Source organism: Protopterus annectens, chromosome 9.part0 (genome assembly GCF_019279795.1).
Source record: "Protopterus annectens isolate FY-2018-M chromosome 9.part0, PAN1.0, whole genome shotgun sequence".
Classification (NCBI taxonomy): Eukaryota; Metazoa; Chordata; order Ceratodontiformes; family Protopteridae; genus Protopterus; species Protopterus annectens.
Genome location: NC_056743.1, coordinates 331,899,045 through 331,920,432, shown reverse-complemented (window position 1 = coordinate 331,920,432; position 21,388 = coordinate 331,899,045). Strand labels below are relative to the sequence as shown.

The 21,388-nt window shown below is 43.2% G+C and overlaps 1 protein-coding gene across 1 annotated transcript in view; it reads right to left on the bottom strand.

The window, feature by feature from the left end:
* LOC122811222 (V-type proton ATPase subunit B, brain isoform) overlaps positions 1 to 21,388 on the bottom strand; it is a 1,846,974-nt gene that overhangs the window by 1,503,621 nt on the left and 321,965 nt on the right. The gene's annotated exons all lie outside the window — the stretch shown is intronic.

Sequence of the window (21,388 nt, the reverse complement as noted above, 5' to 3'; positions counted from 1 at the left end):
CTTCGGGCACCGCACGGCAAGAAAGACTGATGTAATGGTGTCGGCTGCATGCTTTATACAGCTGACTACCTGACGTCATGGAAGATGAGACAGCAACCGATGCAGGACCCAAGACTTTGATAGTCAGGCCAACTGAGGGGTACTGCAAGCAGATAACCAAAATGTGATGACTGCAACAGCGAAACATGAAAAACATACGGAAACAGACGACCCGCTTTGGCGACCCGTAACGGGAACAGCTGAGAGAAAAGGAGGAGACATCAGAAGAGGAAATATGGACATGGGAAGGAGATTTAACATGATGCAATATTTATGCAAAGGAGAAAGAAAAATTAATCAATAAAAAGAGAGCACCAAAGATATTTGAAGAGAAATTACAGTAAAAAAAAATCCAGATATGGAAAACGTTACAATACAAAAAATAAGAAGACAGAGGAAAAGTCGAAAAGGAGATTAGTAATGGAGAAGTTAAATAGAAATTGAGGTTACGGAGTACCTGCGAAGTGAAGGATTCAGTGTAGAAAACCTAACTCAGAAAGCACCACAGCAGGTATAGAGGAATAAACCTCCAAATTAAGGAGAAACCAGTGGAAAAGAAAGCATCTAGGCAGTTGCCATATGAAGGCATTTTGAAGCCTTCTACAGGAAAACAGTATAAACGTTCACTTGAAGCTGGACGGCAAGGGAAAGAACAGGAAACTGTGGCAACTCTGACACAATGTTGATGAGTGACAGTATGACAGAGCAATGGATGGCACAGGACAAAACTGAAGAGAATATGCCACAGGAAGATGCTATAGAACTTTGTAAAGAATGCCCGCAGGAAATGGAGATAAAAAATGTGCCCTCAGTTCAGAAGAAAACGAGCTGAGAGAAAAGATGCTTTATTAAGATCAACTGAAGAAAAAGACTGCAGAAGGTCAATAAAATACAAAGAGTCACAAGTTTGATAAAACAAATGAACAGAGTAATTAGGACTGTCCATAGAGATCAGTGCGCTATAACAGAAATAAACATGATATATTATTGTGCAGATAAATTAATAACAGATAAAATTCTACCACAAGAACACAGTAAGTAAGGAAAAATGGAAGAAATCAAATACCATCATGGAAGCATCAAACAGAGAAAACTATAAAGTAAGGAAAAAGGGAAGAAATCAAACACCATCATGGAAGCATCAAACAGAGAAACTATAAAGTAAGGAAAAAGGGAAGAAATCAAACACCATCATGGAAGCATCAAACAGAGAAAACTATAAAGGAAGGAAAAAGGGAAGAAATCAAACACCATCATGGAAGCATCAAACAGAGAAACTATAAAGTAAGGAAAAAGGGAAGAAATCAAACACCATCATGGAAGCATCAAACAGAGAAACTATAAAGTAAGGAAAAAGGGCAGAAATCAAACACCATCATGGAAGCATCAAACAGAGAAACTATAAAGTAAGGAAAAAGGGCAGAAATCAAACACCATCATGGAAGCATCAAACAGAGAAACTATAAAGTAAGGAAAAAGGGCAGAAATCAAACACCATCATGGGAGCATCAAACAGAGAAACTATAAAGTAAGGAAAAAGGGAAGAAATCAAACACCATCATGGAAGCATCAAACAGAGAAAACTATAAAGTAAGGAAAAAGGGCAGAAATCAAACACCATCATGGAAGCATCAAACAGAGAAAACTATAAAGTAAGGAAAAAGGGAAGAAATCAAACACCATCATGGAAGCATCAAACAGAGAAAACTATAAAGTAAGGAAAAGGGCAGAAATCAAACACCATCATGGAAGCATCAAACAGAAAACTATAAAGTAAGGAAAAAGGGCAGAAATCAAACACCATCATGGGAGCATCAAACAGAGAAAACTATAAAATAAGGAAAAAGGGCAGAAATCAAACACCATCATGGGAGCATCAAACAGAGAAAACTATAAAGTAAGGAAAAAGGGAAGAAATCAAACACCATCATGGAAGCATCAAACAGAGAAAACTATAAAGTAAGGAAAAAGGGCAGAAATCAAACACCATCATGGAAGCATCAAACAGAGAAAACTATAAAGTAAGGAAAAGGGAAGAAATCAAACACCATCATGGAAGCATCAAACAGAAAACTATAAAGTAAGGAAAAGGGAAGAAATCAAACACCATCATGGAAGCATCAAACAGAGAAAACTATAAAGTAAGGAAAAGGGCAGAAATCAAACACCATCATGGAAGCATCAAACAGAGAAACTATAAAGTAAGGAAAAGGGAAGAAATCAAACACCATCATGGAAGCATCAAACAGAGAAAACTATAAAGTAAGGAAAAAGGGAAGAAATCAAACACCATCATGAAAGCATCAAACAGAGAAAACTATAAAGTAAGGAAAAAGGGCAGAAATCAAACACCATCATGGAAGCATCAAACAGAGAAAACTATAAAGTAAGGAAAAAGGGAAGAAATCAAACACCATCATGGAAGCATCAAACAGAGACAACTATAAAGTAAGGAAAAAGGGAAGAAATCAAACACCATCATGGAAGCATCAAACAGAGAAAATAAGAAGTTATGTACCTACCATAACGTTCCATGTTAGTTGTCTTCTCTCGCCTTCTTTCTTGCTTGATGGGTTCGGAGCCGATCCTCGGCTCCGACTGCACTGCTTTAGCTCGAGAACTCCTTTTACCAGCTCGAGGCAGCCCCATATCCCATGATGCAAGGCAGTAAGTACCCAGATCTCGTTTGTTGACAAAGGGCAATAACACCAAGCATAAAATACTTCCCAAAGGAAGAAGAAACTTACAGATGGAAAAAAGAACCAGGTCTGAATGGTCTTTAGCATAATAGTTTCTTATACAAGGTCTGTCCAGGCCAGGGGGAAGGAGGGTCAAGAAAGAAGGCGAGAGAAGACAACTAACATGGAACGTTATGGTAGGTACATAACTTCTTAATGTTAAGTTGTCAATCTCGCCTTCATTCTTGCTTGATGGGACAGCGTCCTAGCACCTCTATCCTGGGTGGCTCAATGGAACAAACTCTTGAGGACTGTAGAGCCAAAACTGGCTCTGTCCCTGGAGGCCAAATCCAATTTGTAATGGGAAACAAAAGTGTGAGGAGTGGCCCAAGTGGCGCTGCACAAATAGTGTCCAAAGGTAGTCTAGCTTGAAAAGCTGTAGAAGTAGCTAAACTCCTAGTTGAATGTGCTTTAGGTTTTGAGCACAGCTGTTTTCCCCTGATCGTATAAATTTCAGTGATGACCGAAGAAAGCCATCTGGACAAAGTCACTTTAGAAACAGGAAGGCCTTTTTATTATCCGCATAGGAAACAAAAAGTTGATCAGATTTTCTAAATTTTTTTGTTCTGTCCAAATAATATCTAAGCTGACGGTGGACGTCAAGACAATGTAGTTTTGTTCAGCTCTATCTGAATAGTTAGGAAAAAATACAGGAGATCAATGGATTGATTCAGATTGTTCTTTGAAGCGACCTTAGGTAAAAAGGATGGATTGGTTCTCAAAGATACTCTGTCTTTGTGAAAAATCAAATAGGGGGGTCGAACCGAAGAGCATGAAGTTCAGACACCCTCCTGGCAGATGTAATAGCCACTAGGAATAAGGTTTTCCAAGAAAGATATTTCAGGGAACAAGAAACAGCTGGCTCGAAGGGGGAAGAATCAAGGATGTCAGCACTAAATTTAGATCCCACTGAGGAGGAGGATTCCTGATTGGAGGCTTTAGTAGGAAAATTCCTTTCAAGAAGGCCCTGCAGAGCCTATGGGACATAATATTATGATCTGCTATCCCGACATGAAAATTAGAAATAGCAGCCAATTGAACTCTGACTGTGGAAGAAGAGGAGCCTGCATGAAAAATCTCTGCTAAGAAGTCCAGAACTGCCTGAACAGGGGCAGTAAAGGATCAATATTTTGGGCCTTAGCCCAATAAGAGAAACGCTTCCATTTGCTTGTGTAAATCCTCCTGGTAGAGGATTTAAGTGAAGCTACTATGATGTCTCTAACTGGGTTAGAGATCAAAGGAAGCCTGGCTAAGGAAGGAAGTGGAGCAACCATGCTGTGAGGTTGAGAGAAGGGATTGACCGGTGCAGCTGACCCGATTGGTGAATCAGAAGATCTGGCACTGGGTCCAGATGCCACGGCTGCACCAAAAGGTGATGATGGAGGAACGGGAACCAAACTTGTCGAGGCCAGTAAGGGGCAATGAGAATCAATTTGGCTCTCAAGACGGTAGCTTTCTGGATCACCTGAGGGATCAGAGGAAATGGAGGAATGCATAAAGAAGTCCCTGGGGCCAATCCTGGGTCAGAGCGTCTCTGGGGGATGGCCTGATAGAGGAAGAGGCTGAAGAAGTCTGGACATTTGCTGTTTTGGGGAGTAGCAAAAGATCGCAACATGGGCGACCCCATTCCAGAAAAATCTCTTCCGCTATAGATTGCTTGAGAGACCACTCGTGAGGCATGAGGATAGCTCTGCTCAATCTGTCCGCTATAATGTTGGTTTTCCCAGGGATATGCGTTGCTACCAGAAACCGATGAGAGGAGATCGCCCATTGCCAAAGTCTGAGCGCTTCTCGACACAAGGGGTAGGACTTGGTTCCGCCCTGTTTGTTGATATACCAAACTACAGACATGTTGTCTGTGTGGACTGCAATTGTCCCTCCGCGCAGAAAGTCGTTGAGGGCTTCCAAGGTTTAAAGCAGGGGTCTCAACTACAGGACATTTGTGTGCAGATGGTACTCGAGCGGTTGCCACGTCCATGAACCATCCTGCCCTGATAATGACCCCCACCCGATCAGGGAGGCATCCGTGGTGACAGTGGCTATCGGGGACGGGGTACAAAGCACCTGCCTTGGTGAACCTGAGACGATGTGATCCACCAAGCAAGATGTTGTTTGCATGTCTGTGTCACCAGAATCTGGTGGCGCATTGGGAGTTGCTGGTATGAGCACTGTGTGAACAGCATCCACTGAAGGAGGCGCATGTAGAATCGAGCCAGGGGAAGAAGAGTAATGGCCGCAGCCATGAGACCTAATACCTTTAGAACCATTCTGGCCTGTACTTTCTTGCTGGCCAGAATGATCCTGACATGAGTCTGAATGTCTGAAACTCTTTGTTCTGCAAGGGTAGCTGACATCCGAACAGTGTTTAAGTTTGTGCCTATGAAGGTAATAGACTGGCAGGGCGATAAGGATGACTTTTGAAGTTGATTGAGATGCCTAAATGAGAACAAAGGTCTATTGTGTAATCCCTGGCTTGTATAAGCTGATGCCTGGTGGTGGCTGACAGGAGCCAGTCGTCGAGATACGGAAACACCTGGAATCCTTGGCGTCTCAGGTGAGCCGTGCTCACTGCCATACATTTGGTGAACACTCTGGGGCTGTAGTGAGACCAAAGGGCAGGGCTCTGAACTGGAAGTGACTGGACCCCAGCCGAAAGTGGAGAAATCTCCTGGAGCGTCTGTGAATTTTGATGTGATAGTACGCATCCTGAAGATCTACTGAGCACATCCAGTTGTCCTTCTGTAAGAAGGGCAGAATTGACTGAAGAGTGACCATTCGGAATCTTGTCTTCCTGACAGACTTGTTGAGTCTGCTGAGATCCAATATTGGTCTCCAGTCTCCCGTCTTTTTGGGGACCAAAAAGAACCTTGAGTAGATTCCAGGCTCTGAATGGTCTGTTGTAACTGGCTGAATGGCTCTTTTTTGCAGTAGTTTTGCGATTTCTAACTCTGCAATCTCCCTTAGACCGGGTGGTACATCTGGAAGGGAACTTGAGGGAAGGGACTTTCCTCGAAAGGAATTATGTAACCCTTGGATATGATCGACTGTACCCATCTGTCTTGAGTGAGGGAAAGCCAGGCTTCTGGGTACAGTGATAATCTTCCCCTGACTGCCTCCAAGGAGGGACAGCCGGGCAACACCTCAGGGATGCTGAAAGGGCTTATTAGAGAGGCTCCCTGTTTCCCTGGTTTTTGGACCCCTCTGCCTCTAGAGCGTCTGTTGTTGTTACCCCTCTGCCTCTAGGGTAAACTGACCACGTGAATCCGGCGTGACTCCTTGGGATTTACGGAACCACATCTTCCCACCCTTCTGTCCTTTGGGATAAGGCCTAGAAGGGTGGAAAACGGACTCCAACAGCAGAAAGAGTCTTGCCGTCCTGCTCACACCTGGTCAAGGTTTCCTTCACCTGAGGGCCAAACAAAGCTGACCCATCAAAGGGAGAATTTGTGAAGGACGCCTTAAAGGGATCCAAAAATCACATAGCCGCATCCAGGCTTGGCGTCTAAGAGCCACACCTGTGCCTGCGGCTCTACTGCTCCATCCGCAGCATAAGATATTAGCCGCATGGAGGAGTTAGCAATGGAATTGAGGGTTCCTAGCTGCGAAGCAATCTTTTCTTGAGCCCCTGCAGCTGTAGGATCCTGAACTACTTCTCCCAGCTCCTTCAGGATATCTCTCTGGAGTCTGGTGAAGTGACAAAGATAATTCAGCGACGCATAGCAAAGGTCGCTGAGGAAAACATCCGCTTGCATACCTATCCATGGTCCTAGAGTCCTTATTAGGAGGATGGACGGCACGGAAGGATCTGCAAGTTCCTTTTGGTGGCGCAGCCACCACCATGGCATCAGCGGGGACACCCTTGGTAAGGAATTGTTTGTCACTAGGGGCAGTGATAAATTTAGAAGGCCTCCTAGGGACTGGCTCTACAGAGTCAGGAGCTGTCCACGCCTTCGTGCAATAACCTGCATAAGGGGTCGAAGGCGGAGACACCCAGGAGGTGGAGGGCGAGATCCAAACGCCTCTAGGTATACTGACTCATCCTCAGAGGGATTGTTGGTGGGCCAGTTTCCCTCTGTTTCAGAAGTTCTAGGATGTCTGAGAAGGAGACATCCTCAGAGGGGATCTAGGGATCCCTCTGACTCATCAAAGTCAGTATCCAAGTGATAGACTCGGGAGTCTACATGCTTCCTCTTACAAGTCCTCTTCCTAGGAGGATCTCCCGAAACATAAGGAGAATCCTCGGAAGAGGGGAAATTCCCAATGGGGAAACCTGAGGCGGAGGATCTCTGGGTCCTGTAGCAAGAGAAGTGGCAGAGATGTCAACAGGTACCATAGAGGGAGGAGCTACGGAACAGACTGCTGACTGATACCAGTGGCCAGTACACTCTTCATCACCTCGAATGCTCCCCTCCCAGGCAGGTCCGAGAGAACCCGCTCCGAAGAGCTAGGAACTCCAGGGACCACCGAAAGGGAAGTCTCCGAGGCAGATGTCGGAGCCGAGCTCACCAAGGCCGAGGCTCCAAGGGGAAGAGCGGGCTCGGACAAGGGTCCGATGCCACTCACCCCCTCGGAGGAGACCATGGAAGCCCGACCACCGAATCCCTCTAAGGAAGAGGAGATAAGAGTAGGGGCTGAAGGAACAGAAGGGGGTATCCGTCCTCCAGCCGAAGCAGTAACCATGCCCGAAGACTCCAACTCCAAGCTCTGGGGTAGAGTTGAAGGAGGAACTGTAACGGGGTGTGGACCAACAGTTGTCTGCTGAGACGGACTGTGTAACATTTGGGCCAGTACCTGTGACTTGAGTAATCTACTGACCACTCTCTCTAGGTCATGATCTGACAACCTGGATGACCTTGAAGATCGGCTCTGATGGCTCCGTTCCGATAGAAGAGGTGAAGCCGGGCGAAAGTAGCGGCTCCAAGGAAGGAGACCTCGACCTCTTCCTGGAATGAGCCACCGGAGCCGATACTATAGATCCTGTCGGCGCCGACTTCTCGGAGCCGACAGAACGCCTCGATGTATCGGCTCCAGCCGGAGCCGATACAGCCACCAAAGTAACGGTGTCGGAGCCGATCGGAGCCGACACCGATGCCTGTGCCACATGGGTGTCGGACCCGATCGGAGCCGACATCGAAGTGGACAATACAGATTCGGCACCGATAGCCATCGGTGCCGGAAGCTATCAAGCCAGAATCGGCTCCAGCCGGAGCCGATCTCGACTCAGTACGAGTCAGAGCCGAGGCCGCAGGCTTAGATACAGAAGCCTGGGCCTTGGCAGGTTTTGTTGATTTTTGTGGAGCCGACTTAGCCGGAGAGCCCTCCGGCTTAAGAAGGCCCCTGAGAATCAACTTGTTACGTCTCTCCTGCAGGACTCTCTGGCTGAAGGAGTGACAAATAGCACAGGAGTCCTGCAGGTGAAGAGGGCCCAAACAATACAGGCAAGAAGTGTGACCGTCTGTCAGAGACATCTTCTGACAGCACGAGTCACACTTCTTAAAACCTGAAACCCTCTCCTTTGACATGGTGCCGAAACACAACACACACAGACACACCAGTCAAAATTAAATTAAACAAAATACCAAAAGGTATTCTATAAAAACACCAACACACACACCCTAACAGGGGGGGGGATGGGATAGGGAAAATTGACTAACAAAAAATTAAAAGAGACAGGGAATTTCTGTCAGAAAAGGGAAGAAATAAATTTAAACTATCAAAAAATTAGTTTTAAACTAAAAAGGGGCTTGAAAAATCACAAATGTGAACTACTTACCAGGAGCTGGTAAAGAGAAGACCTCCCAAGCGAAGCGGCAAACGAGATCTGGGTACTTACTGCCTTGCATCATGGGATATGGGGCTGCCTCGAGCTGGTAAAAGGAGTTCTCGAGCTAAAGCAAGTGCCGAGTCGGAGCCGAGGATCGGCTCCGAACCCATCAAGCAAGAATGAAGGCGAGATTGACAACTTAACATCTATAAAGTAAGGAAAAAGGGCAGAAATCAAACACCATCATGGAAGCATCAAACAGAGAAAACTATAAAGTAAGGAAAAAGGGCAGAAATCAAACACCATCATGGGAGCATCAAACAGAGAAAACTATAAAGTAAGGAAAAAGGGCAGAAATCAAACACCATCATGGGAGCATCAAACAGAGAAAACTATAAAGTAAGGAAAAAGGGCAGAAATCAAACACCATCATGGCAGCATCAAACAGAGAAAACTATAAAGTAAGGAAAAAGGGAAGAAATCAAACACCATCATGGAAGCATCAAACAGAAAAAACTATAAAGTAAGGAAAGAGGGAAGAAATCAAACACCATCATGGAAGCATCAAACAGAGAAACTATAAAGTAAGGAAAAAGGGAAGAAATCAAACACCATCATGGAAGCATCAAACAGAGAAACTATAAAGTAAGGAAAAAGGGCAGAAATCAAACACCATCATGGAAGCATCAAACAGAGAAACTATAAAGTAAGGAAAAAGGGCAGAAATCAAACACCATCATTGAAGCATCAAACAGAGAAAACTATAAAGTAAGGAACAAGGGAAGAAATCAAACACCATCATGGAAGCATCAAACAGAGATCAAACAGAGAAAACTATAAAGTAAGGAAAAAGGGCAGAAATCAAACACCATCATGGAAGCATCAAACAGAGAAACTATAAAGTAAGGAAAAAGGGAAGAAATCAAACACCATCATGGAAGCATCAAACAGACAAACTATAAAGTAAGGAAAAAGGGAAGAAATCAAACACCATCATGGAAGCATCAAACAGAGAAAACTATAAAGTAAGGAAAAAGGAAGAAATCAAACACCATCATGGAAGCATCAAACAGAGAAACTATAAAGTAAGGAAAGAGGGAAGAAATCAAACACCATCATGGAAGCATCAAACAGAGAAAACTATAAAGTAAGGAAAAAGGGAAGAAATCAAACACCATCATGGAAGCATCAAACAGAGAAAACTATAAAGTAAGGAAAAAGGGAAGAAATCAAACACCATCATGGGAGCATCAAACAGAGAAAACTATAAAGTAAGGAAAAAGGGCAGAAATCAAACACCATCATGGAAGCATCAAACAGAGAAAACTATAAAGTAAGGAAAAGGGAAGAAATCAAACACCATCATGGGAGCATCAAACAGAGAAAACTATAAAGTAAGGAAAAAGGGCAGAAATCAAACACCATCATGGAAGCATCAAACAGAGAAAACTATAAAGTAAGGAAAAAGGGCAGAAATCAAACACCATCATGGAAGCATCAAACAGAGAAAACTATAAAGTAAGGAAAAAGGGCAGAAATCAAACACCATCATGGAAGCATCAAACAGAGAAAACTATGAAGCAATTAAGACAACAAATGTCACTGTTAGAAAAGTATAGAAGAGGGAACAGAAAGAAAAATATTCAAAGATAGATGTGATTAAAGCAATGCACAGTATTAGAACAGATCAGGATCATGCACTATCGCAAATATTAAACTAAATCTCGGCACAGGCAGAAACACGTAGAAGATACACATATAAATATAAAAGAAAAGTACAAAGTAAGCAATTTATTGAGGATCCCAAACAGCTCTATAGAAAGAGAACAGGGAAACAAGCCAAAGGAACTGAAAGACCACCCAAAACAGAAAAAAAAACATACATTTTGGAGAAATATACATGAAGATTCTGTGGAATATAAAAGATGCTAAGTGGATAGAAATAAAATAAATAAGAAATTTAAAAGTACAGAATATGAAATGGGATGAAGTAACTGCTAGAGAGAGCGAGATAAAGTTAAAGCCTCCAATTGGAAAACCCAGATGCAGTACCTAACTTCTGGTTAAAAGTATTAACATCTTCGCACTAACATTTAGCCATGAGTAAGAACTATTTATATGCACACCTCGAACAGACATCAACCTGGCTAAAAGCAGGAAAAACAATGCTCCTACTTGAGTGAACCTGCAAGTTATCCAAACAATTGTAGCCCAATAACGTGCCTTCTGACGACGTATTAACTATACACCAGAATTGATGCCGAAGAAAATCCAATCATGGCAGCAGAACAAAAGGGTAACAAAAGAAAGTCATACGTAGAAAAGGATCATCTGTTGCTAAATAAAGTCATAATGGACAACTGTAAAAAGGGGAAGAATCGAAGTATGGCATGGACTGACTACAAAAGAAAGCATTTGATAGTATTCCATATTCATGGCTAAAAGAGTGCTTAAAAATGTACAAGACACACCCTACACTGACTACATTACAGTGACCATGAAACAGTGACAGACCATTTTACAATTATTTTGTCTTGCCCTTAACACATTAAACTGTCTACTTAGATTAGGCCATGGCCATAATTTGGCTCCAAGAAAAAAAAGTGTAAACACCTCTCAGTTTCTCTTTATCAATGATTTAAAACTGTACAGCTCACCAGATGAGGAAATGAAAGCACAACTGCAAGTAGTCAAAGCTTTTTCAGGTGATATAAGAATGTCATTTGGTCTTGATAAATGTGCAAAACCAACCTTTAAAAAGTACAGTTTTGTACCTACCATAAATGTAGATGTCCGATAGGAATGCATCTGCAGTCCTTACAAATGGGTTGTCCTGTCGTCAGGCAGCCCTTCGGTCGGCCGGATTCCAAAGTCTGGGTCTGGCCTCGGCTGGTGTCGCACTTCACCCGACGTCATAGCTGCAGTTATTCGGGTATAAAGGCATCAGCCGACGCCATTTTCCTCAGTGTTTCTTGCCCCAGCTGCCAGGTGCCCTCTTGGAAGGCTAAATTTGGATAAATGCCAATGATTCCAAATAGTAGAGAGCAAACACAAAAAATAAGCATGTATGTACATATATACAAACAAATACACCATAATAGATTCCCCAGCTAGCTATAAGATGGGCAAATACCCTAGGAGCACCACAGAGGGAAGGGGTGGGTAATCCTGACTGCAGATGCATTCCTATCGGACATCTACATTTATGGTAGGTACAAAACTGTACTATGTCCTTCAAGGATGCATCTGCAGTCCTTACAAATGGGTAGAATACCATAGCCAAACTGGGGGAGGTGGACAAATAAAGTTATGGTGTAGTTAGGATCCCTTGCAAAACAGCCGTGGCAAAGCCTGCTCGGGATCTAGAGTATAAAGGTAAATTATAATGCTTGGCAAATGTATGCACGGAGCTCCAAGTAGCAGCTTCTAAAATGTCCTTGGTAGCCACTCCTCGTAAGAAGGCTGTGGTAGTGGCTGTTGACCTTGTAGAGTGAGGCCTGATGTTCTCTGGAGTTTTCTTTCCATGGTAGGAGTAACAAAATCTAATGCAATTTCCTATCCACTTGGAGATTGTCTGTTTTGAAATTGCTTTTCCTTCCCTTCCTGTTGCATATGCTACCAGTAGCTGGTCAGTTTTTCTATTGCCCTTGGTCCTGTCCAGGTAATAGCGTAATTGTCTATGTACATCCAAGGTATGTAGCAGTCTTTCTCCCCTGTTCTGTGGGTTAGGGAAGAATGTAGGTAGGTGGATAGCCTGATTTAAAGAAAATCTGGAAACCACCTTAGGCATAAAGGAAGGATTTGTTCTCATGGACACTATCTTGATGGAAGATCAGGAAGGGTTGCACTGTCATTAATGCCTGAAGTTCAGATACCCTTCTTGCTGAAGTGATTGCCAGCAGGAAAGCAGTCTTCCATGATAAGTATTGCAATTCTGCTGTTGCTGCTGGTTCGAAAGGAGGAAGTGTCAATTTTTCTAGCACAAAGTTCAAGTCCCATGCTGGTAATGGTGGCTTCCTAGGAGGCTTTACATTTTTAATTCCTCTCAGAAACTGTCTGAGCAGAGGATGTGAGAAGACAGGAGGATCCAAGTCGTATTCTGCTGAAATAGCAGATGCATGAATCTTGATGGAGGAATAGGACAGGCCTGTGTGGAAGAGCTCTGCCAAGTATTCCAGAATGTTGGCTATGTTTACCAGTGACACATCTTCTCCTTTTTCAGTACTCCAAATGAGATATCTTTTCCATTTTGCTGAATAATTTTTCCTTGTTGAGGGTCTGCAAGCCTCAAGGATAATGTCTTTAACCCTTTGGGATAAATTTGGGTTAATTGGTCTTATGCAATGTTCCAGGCAGTCAGCTGCAAAGTTTGCAGGTTTGGATGCAGATTGTTGTAGTTGTTCTGTGTTAACAGCAAGGGAACCAGGGGTAGTGGCCATATTTGTTCCAGAGACATGCTCCTCAGTAAATGGGTACCAATGTTGCCTTGGCCAGTCTGGAGCTATCAGAATGATCCTTGGACGGTCCTCTTTGATCTTCAATAGCACTTTGTGCATCAAAGGAAGTAGTGGAAAAGCATATGCTGTCAGGTTTTTCCAACTGAAGGATAGGGAGTCCACCTTCCAAGCAAGTGGGTGGTACGTCCTTGTGCAGAATTTCTTTAGTTGGTGATTGCGTGGGGATGCAAATAAGTCTATTTCTGGGAGTCCCCATTTTCTTGTAATGGTTTTGAAGATGTCCAGATGCAGCATCCATTCGTGGGCATCCGTGGTAGTCCTGCTTAAAATGTCTGCTAGGATGTTTTCTTTTCCTGGTACAAAAATTGCTTTTAACTGTATGTTGTAACTCAGGGCCACATTACAGAGATCCAGTGCCATCCGGCAAAGAGGATACGAGTGTGTGCCTCCCTGTTTGTTGATGTACCACATAACTGTGGTGTTGTCTGTCCTTATCAATAGACCTTGCTGAAGGAATGGTCTGAATGCCTGAATTGCCAGTTTTACTGCCAGCATTTCCTTTAGATTTATGTGTAGGTGCAGCTGGTTTTGAGACCATAAGCCTTGTATGCACTTGTCCAGCATGTGTGCCCCCCAACCCAGGTCTGAGGCGTCTGTCGTGATGGTTTGGCTTGGTTGAGTACTGTGGAAGGGCAATCCTGTGTTTGATTGACAAGCCTGAGCCCACCATAGGAATTCTTGCTTCAGGCATGGAATAATGGGAATCTGGGTTTCCAAGCTGTGCTTGTGTTGAGACCATAAATTCCTTAGGTACCACTGTAGTTTTCTCATATGCAGTCTGGCATGAGGAACCAATATTATGCAGGATGCCATGAAGCCCAAGGCTTGCAGAACTTTTCTTGCTGTCAGATGGTTCTGTTTTGTTAAGGCCAAGAAGTAGAGAGGTAGCTGCTCCTGTTTTTCTACTGTTAGGAATGCCATTTGCCTTGATGTGTCCAACTCTGCACCCGAAAAGGTTATTCTCTGGGATGGTATCAGTCTTGACTTTTTTAAATTGACTGTGTATCCCAGGGCTTGTAGCAGGTAAATGACCCTTTGTAAATCTTCTGCTAGCTTGCTTTTGTTGTCCGCTTGTATCAGGCAGTCGTCCAGGTATGGGTAGATTTGGATTCCCTGAAGCCTGCAATGAGCAATTACTGATGCCAGGCATTTTGTGAACACTCTGGGCAGTAGATAAGCCAAAGGGCAATGCTGAGAATTGATAATGCTCTGATCCTGCAAGAAATCTGAGGTATCTTCTGCAGTTTGGTCGTATGGGGACGCAGGTATGCCTCCTTGAGATCTAGAGTCACCAGCCAAGACTCCTTGCCCAGCATGGGAAGAAGCTGCTGTAGGGTCAGCATTTTGAATTTTGGAACAATGAGGAATGTGTTTAAAGCGGACAAGTCGAGAATAGGCCTCCATTTGCCTTCTTTTCTTGGTACCAGGAAGAGTCTGGAGTAAAATCCCTTCCCTTGCTCCATAGATGGTACCTTTTCTACAGCTCTCATCCTTAATAATTGGGATATTTGTTTTAGTGCTTCTGTCTTTTGATTTGGAGGTAGGTTTGGCATTCCTCTCTTCCCTGGTAGAGTATGGAAGTGAAACCTGTAACCTTGGTCTATTATCTGTAAAATTCACTTGTCTCTTGTGATGTAATGCCAGTTTGTTGTAAATAAGGCTAGCTTCCCGCCTAAGGGTGCTTGCAGTTGTTCCCTGGTAGGCGGTGCCAGAGCCAAGTCACTGTGATTGACCTGTCGTTGTGGTGGTGGCTGTGTCTGTGGCTGTGCCTCGCTGGTTGTTGCCCTGCCACTGACGTCCTCTGTAAGCACCCCTGGATTGGCTTCTGCCTCTTGAACGCCTATTCCTGCCTCTCTGAGTTCTGGAGGAGTCTGGAAAGGACCAATTCTTGGAGGGCCAATTCCTGCTGACCCTTGGAGGTTGGACCTGTAAGAAATCTTTAACTGTTTGGACAGATTTTGCCTTCTCTTCCATCTTCTTCAGCACTTGTTGTGCAGGAGAGCCAAACAAATTGATTTTATCCATAGGAGCATCTAATAGTTTTGATTTGACATGGTCTGTTAAGGCCTGTTCTTTTAGCCATGCATGCCTTCTGATGACTGTGCCAGTCATGGCTGATCTAAAGGAAGCCTCCAGTGCATCATAGCCGCATTTTAGGGAATGGTTACTGACTTGTTGAATGTTATGTACCATTTCCTGCACATATTTTTTGTCTAGTGTTTCATCTGAGGACATGTTTTTGGTTAACTGGTCTAGCAAAAATTCTTGATACTGCATCATGTGAAATTGACAGTTCAAGACCCTAGCTGAAAGAGTAGCAGAAGTGTAAACTTTTTTACCCCATCTCTAAGGATCTGGATTCCCTTTCAGAGGGAGGGTTTTTTGGCAGAGGTGGCTGCTACAGCCTTAGGTCCTTGGGAGATAGTCTCTGGATCTGCAAGGGGAGCCTTATACAAGTGGTAATGTGTGTCCGGGACCCTGTAGTATCTATCAGGCTTAACAGGGGCCAGAGGCAGAGAATCAGGAGCAGTACAAGCATCATTAAATGCATCATCTACAACAGAAAGAACTGGAGGTATGGCTAAAGGCCTATGTTGTGGTAAATGCAGAAAAGTTCTAAGCCTTTTTCTGGAATCTGAAAAATCCTGGCCCTGCCACTGAAATTGTTCCCTCATAGCATGCAGGGTTTCCCCAAAGGAAAATTCCTCAGGCGGAGAGGCAGAAGGAATGGACTCTTCACCATCAGAGTCTTCATAAGGGGAGTATGGGGCCTCTGGAGGGTCTGAATCATTTGAGTCATCAGAGGAATCATCTGTAGACACTGGCTCAGGGGGCTCTGCTCTAGGCCTCTTCTCTGGAGGCGGGTGAGAGGCCCTGTCTGGTTGAAGTTGGGATCCTCGGATTAAAGAAATGAGATCCTCTGCTAAACTAAGCATTTGTGAACTAGAGCTAGGCCTGTGAGAGGGGGGCTTAGCAGGCACAGATTTAGTAGCTTTAGCTGCTTTAGCCCTGGCAAAGGCCTTAATGGACATGGCTGCAGGTGGCCTAGCAGCTCCACGTGCAGGGGTTGAAATATCCAAGGGAATAGTGTCTGATAATTCCTGAGAAACTGTAACAGTAGGTGGGATATCAGAAGCCGATTCCACGAGGTTAGAAGAGGCCTCGGCAGGAGGAAAGTTTTCGGCTGAAGGAGGAACCGCTTGCTCGGTTTCAGCCGAAACCGAGACACTCACGGTTGGCTTAACCGCGGTTTCGGCCGAAACTGCGGACCGCGAGTGTCGGTCCTTTTCCTTGCGTTTTTTAGATATTTGCAAAGTCGGAGGATCTGACGGCATAATATAAGCAAAATCGGAGCCGAAAAACTCCTCAGCAAACTCCGACCGACGTCTAAGCATCCGCCAGTTAAAAGAAGCACAGGCTAGACAAGCTGCGACGTCGTGGTCTGGGCCTAGACAAGGTAAGCAGTAAGAGTGGAAATCTTTATGAGGTATTTGTTTCCCACAAGTTAAACAGTTATTCACTTTTTCTGACATCGGCTGAGGCAAGAAAGAGTCCCCAACGGGGTACTTAGCTTTTTAGAAGTCTTCAAAGTAGTTTTCGGTAGTAGTAATCTCTGGTTCTGACCGACCAGCACTTGCGAACAGCTTCTGCTTCGGGCGCCACGCGGCAAGAAAGACTGAGGAAAATGGCGTCGGCTGATGCCTTTATACCAGAATAACTGCAGCTATGACGTCGGGTGAAGTGCGACACCAGCAGAGGCCAGACCCAGACTTTGGAATCCGGCCGACCGAAGGGCTGCCTGACGACAGGACAACCCATTTGTAAGGACTGCAGATGCATCCTTGAAGGACATCAGGAAAACTGCAGCACCAAGAAAACATCAGTCTGGGACAAGAATGTATTATAAAATAATTTGAGCAAGAGTGCGTGTATAAATATTTGGGAAGTGATGAAGGAACAACAATAAAATGAACAAATGCGAATACTTAGTAAAGAATATTTTAGAAGACTTAATTAATCCTGAAAACAGCACAGACATCTAGGAACAACATTTTAAGGTATAAACCAATTTGCTCTTCCTGTCCTAACTTACAGTTCTGCAGTGACTGGTCCCAAAACGTGTTGGATAGATTGATTTATAAAAATCAGTGCATACCACGATTATATATTCCCCGTTCTGAAGGATAGATGGGTCTCCCTGAACTTGATTACATGTACAGCTCAGCAATCGTGGGACTGCACACATCTGCTGACCTCACAAGACCCAAATGTCGTACAAGTTTTGAAGCATGAGGAGAATAAATCCAAGATGACTTCCCTTCTTAGTCTTGCAGAAGCATATTGGCGTCAAGCAGGAATGGAAATCAAACCAGAAGTAGATAAAAATCAGGTAGCAGCTGAATGTGCCAAAAAACAAAAGAAAGAATATAAGGTAAAGATGCAGAGAAGGCAAAGAAATGTGGAAAATGCATATAGTTGTAAGTATAGAAAATTCCTGGAAGAACCTCATGTTGATCAGGAACAAATGCAGGAAAGGTAAGGTTAAGGAGAGGCAAATTCAAACCAAAAGATGAAAGGTTAACATTGGAGGCCCAAGATAGTGGGCTATGTACATGCTTGGTTTACAAAGTCCATTTAACGTGTGGGAGAAACAGACAAATGTAGGTTTTTAAAACACAACTGGAAACGGTCACACACCTTGCTGCTGGTTGTGACATAATGTAGGTTTTTAAAACACAACTGGAAACGGTCACACACCTTGCTGCTGGTTGTGACATAATGTAGGTTTTTAAAGCACAACTGGAAACGGTCACACACCTTGCTGCTGGTTGTGACACACTAATGGCAGGAGGATTGTTTACCGAAAGGAATAATGTGGCAAGACTGCTGCACCGGGGATTGTGCAAACATTATAATACTGAAGTAGCTAAAAAACACTGGGAACATGAGCTGCAAAGCATCACAGGAAATGATTTAAGTCTACATCACATGGATCACCCATTATCAACAGTTCAAAAGATAGATGCTAGAAAACCAGATACAGTGGTCCATGAAAAGAAGACAAGAGTAGCATTGATCACTGAAATTGCTACACCCAGTGACTGCAGTGTCTTGCATATAGAGAGAGACAAAGTACCAGGACTTGCAGGCAGAAATGACAGCAATGTGGAAGATACCCAGACAGTTCCAATAGCAGTAGGAGCAACGGGTCTTATAAAGAAGAATCTGCAATCGTATTTAGATGTTACCAATACATTTAACTCCGTACATATTGTAGGAGCAGTCATTACTGGGCACACTGTGTGCTGCAAACAGCACTTTTGACTAACATCAAAGACTGAAACAATACTAATTTCATGAACTTTAATTATATTCTGACTTAGGAATAGTGTCCATTCCTGTCATAGTATAAGAAACCCAAAAGACATGGAAAAATTAAAAAGGGAGTCTAGCTTCTGGTGTGCAGATTTAACGGTGTGTAGTATATGCTGGTCATATTTGAGACCGTCATCTATTATAACGCCAATAAGTTTACTCTGAGTTACAGTATCAATAACAGTATTTGCTGACCATGTAGTAAAAGATTGTTTTTGATTTTGGCAACTTTTTGAGGTCTCAAATATGCTATTGGAACTACCAGCCACTCTAACTTCTATCTCATCACCCTTCCTCTTTAAACAAAAGCTCAAACAACATCTAAAAACACTCTGGCTATGCCCATGCATCAATCCTGACTAATCTCATGATTCTACTAACTACTTTTCTCTAAATCTCCTTTCTCTCTCCTGTTTCTACTCTTTGCCCTTGAGTAGATTTTTCTCTACCTCTCCCTTGGTATTTAGCCTCTGTTATGAATGTATATACTTCTCTCTATGGTTTACACTTACTTTTTAATTAAACTCTTCTTGAATGTTTTTACTAAAGTATAATCTCTCCAATCTTGTACTGTAAAGAAATTTGAGTTAATGTGCTTACTTATTAATATTTTTTAATTACTAGAATTTAGAATAAACCTTATTTCTGATGTATTTTACTAACTAATTACTTTCTTTATGTAAAAGACTTTGTATTAACTTCAACGTGGAGCTTTTCTCCCCGGGCCTCTGCTGAAAATGGAAATGTATCCAGTTGGACTAGCCCGGTAAACAAATGTAAAATAAATAAAATAAATAAATAAATAAACTTAGTTTTCTTGGGGTTGAGTCTGATTTTGAGGCAGGTTTCTACAGAGGACACAGATTTCTGGGCAATTTGTTGCAGAGGCTGCAGATATTACTGTTGAGCTGTCTGCACACTGAACACGGTGAGTGGAGGTGTGATAATTAATAAATACGTTAAACAGGGCAGAGCCCATGTATGTGACTATGTACATGCGATTTACACAGAACAGACAGCAAACATCTCTACTAGAGGCACAATATCCTAGATCTTTACCTTCGCAATACCACTCCCTCTTGTACAACTCCACAGGTAGTATCCTCTGACATCAAATCGTACCACAAATTGGAGATGTTCACATGCAAGACTACTCATACCTCACAAATACATAGCTATTCAGGGACATTGCAAGAAAAAAATCTCTTGCAGCAACCTAGTGACCTACTTGGCTTCCAATGCATCCCTTCCCACACTGACACTACAAACAGCGCCAAAGTTTTGGCCTCTGAATTCTACTCCAACCTAAATGAAAGGCTGCATAGAGAAAACAGTAGTAGCTTCCCACTCAAATGCTCGACAAAATTTAAAAACAACCCCATTAAGGTGGAAGACTTATAATCGCTACAACAAAAGCAAGACAGTACAAAGCTCTTATAGGTGGCTCCCCATCTAAAGACAACATTCAAACCTGTCAGCAAGGAATTTAAGGTAAAAGGAAGAAAGCAGAGTGACCTACAAACTCAAAAATGGTCTGCAATACCAGAAGTAATTACAAATCCATTTATTCTGATCCAAAACGAAATAGCATAGCCCAGCCAAAAAATGTAGTGCAAACCTCAGCCACCATGTAACTGCCACACATTCCTCAATCCCTTCTCCCCAGGTCACTACAGAACAAATACTAGAAACCCTATCGAGCACAAAGAACACTGCGTCTATGGGTGCTAATAATATACCACGAAACTAAACTTGTACCAAATATAGCATATCAAAATGATTACCCCTCTAACGCAAGTCTGACAAGTGTGTATATCCCTGAAGTCTGGTAAACAGCCATCACGAACACAGGTAAAGCCACCAGCCCTGTTACCGGCAGACCCATTAGTCTTACCCAGCATCTTATAACATCACAGAACATATAATATTGGACCTCATAAATACAGTCACTGATGACATCTTAGTCCTGAAGCCACAGCAACTTGGCTTTGTCAAAGATCGGTATCGCATTCTTAACTAAATAAATAAACTTCCCTGAAAGAGTAACATATGCATCTGATGGCGATTACATGGTGCACGACACATCTGGACGTAGCCAAGGCATTTAATACTATCCCTCATGCAGGTACTGCTGACAAACTGCAGAATCTAAGCATCAATCTATGTTACAAGGTAGACAGCACACTGCCTGTTAGAAAACATGTCATTAGAGTTGTAGAAGCAACCTTGGTAACTAAAATTTCACAAGCGGCTTCCTCAAGGCCAAGTTTTAAGTCTTCTCTTTGGCATGTAGTTGTCTGACCTACAAGACAACATCCTAAGATCTCTGACTATATATTTTACGGCAGCTATAAACTAGAGTTCATTTGAACACCCATCAGCATGAAGGTAACCCAGGATGGGCTGGACTATGCAAACAACTGAAATGACATGGCCTCAAACTGCAAGTCAGCCCACTTTGATTAACAAAAACAATTCATCATACTGCACTGGTAGCATACCTTAAGAATGACACTGCCATAATGGACACAGAAACCAGAGTGGATGTCTCTATCCTTTGAGCCTCCTGTTTGCATTATAATTAAACAATCTTTCTTTCAAGTCCAACTGACAATCAATAACACCTCAACCGCAGCTAAAGTCATGGGACTTCCTCTGTACTCTCCTCTTTTCTGGACACACAGGCCTCAAACTCCATTAGTTATCCCGACAGACTGACTACCCTACTCCTGCATTCTGTTTCCTAGAAAAACACATCTGCAGTAATCTAGCTTTTGCCTCAGTCCACGAAAAGCCACAAACTCCTAGCCCTACTATGTCTCCTCAAAACAAAATACAAACATGCGCAATCTTTCAGTAAATTAATAGGACAGTTTGGCAGAAAAAGGTGCTCACAGAAGCATATCCCCACCAATGGGATAATGTGCTCCTTCATATGTCAAGCAAAGTGATAT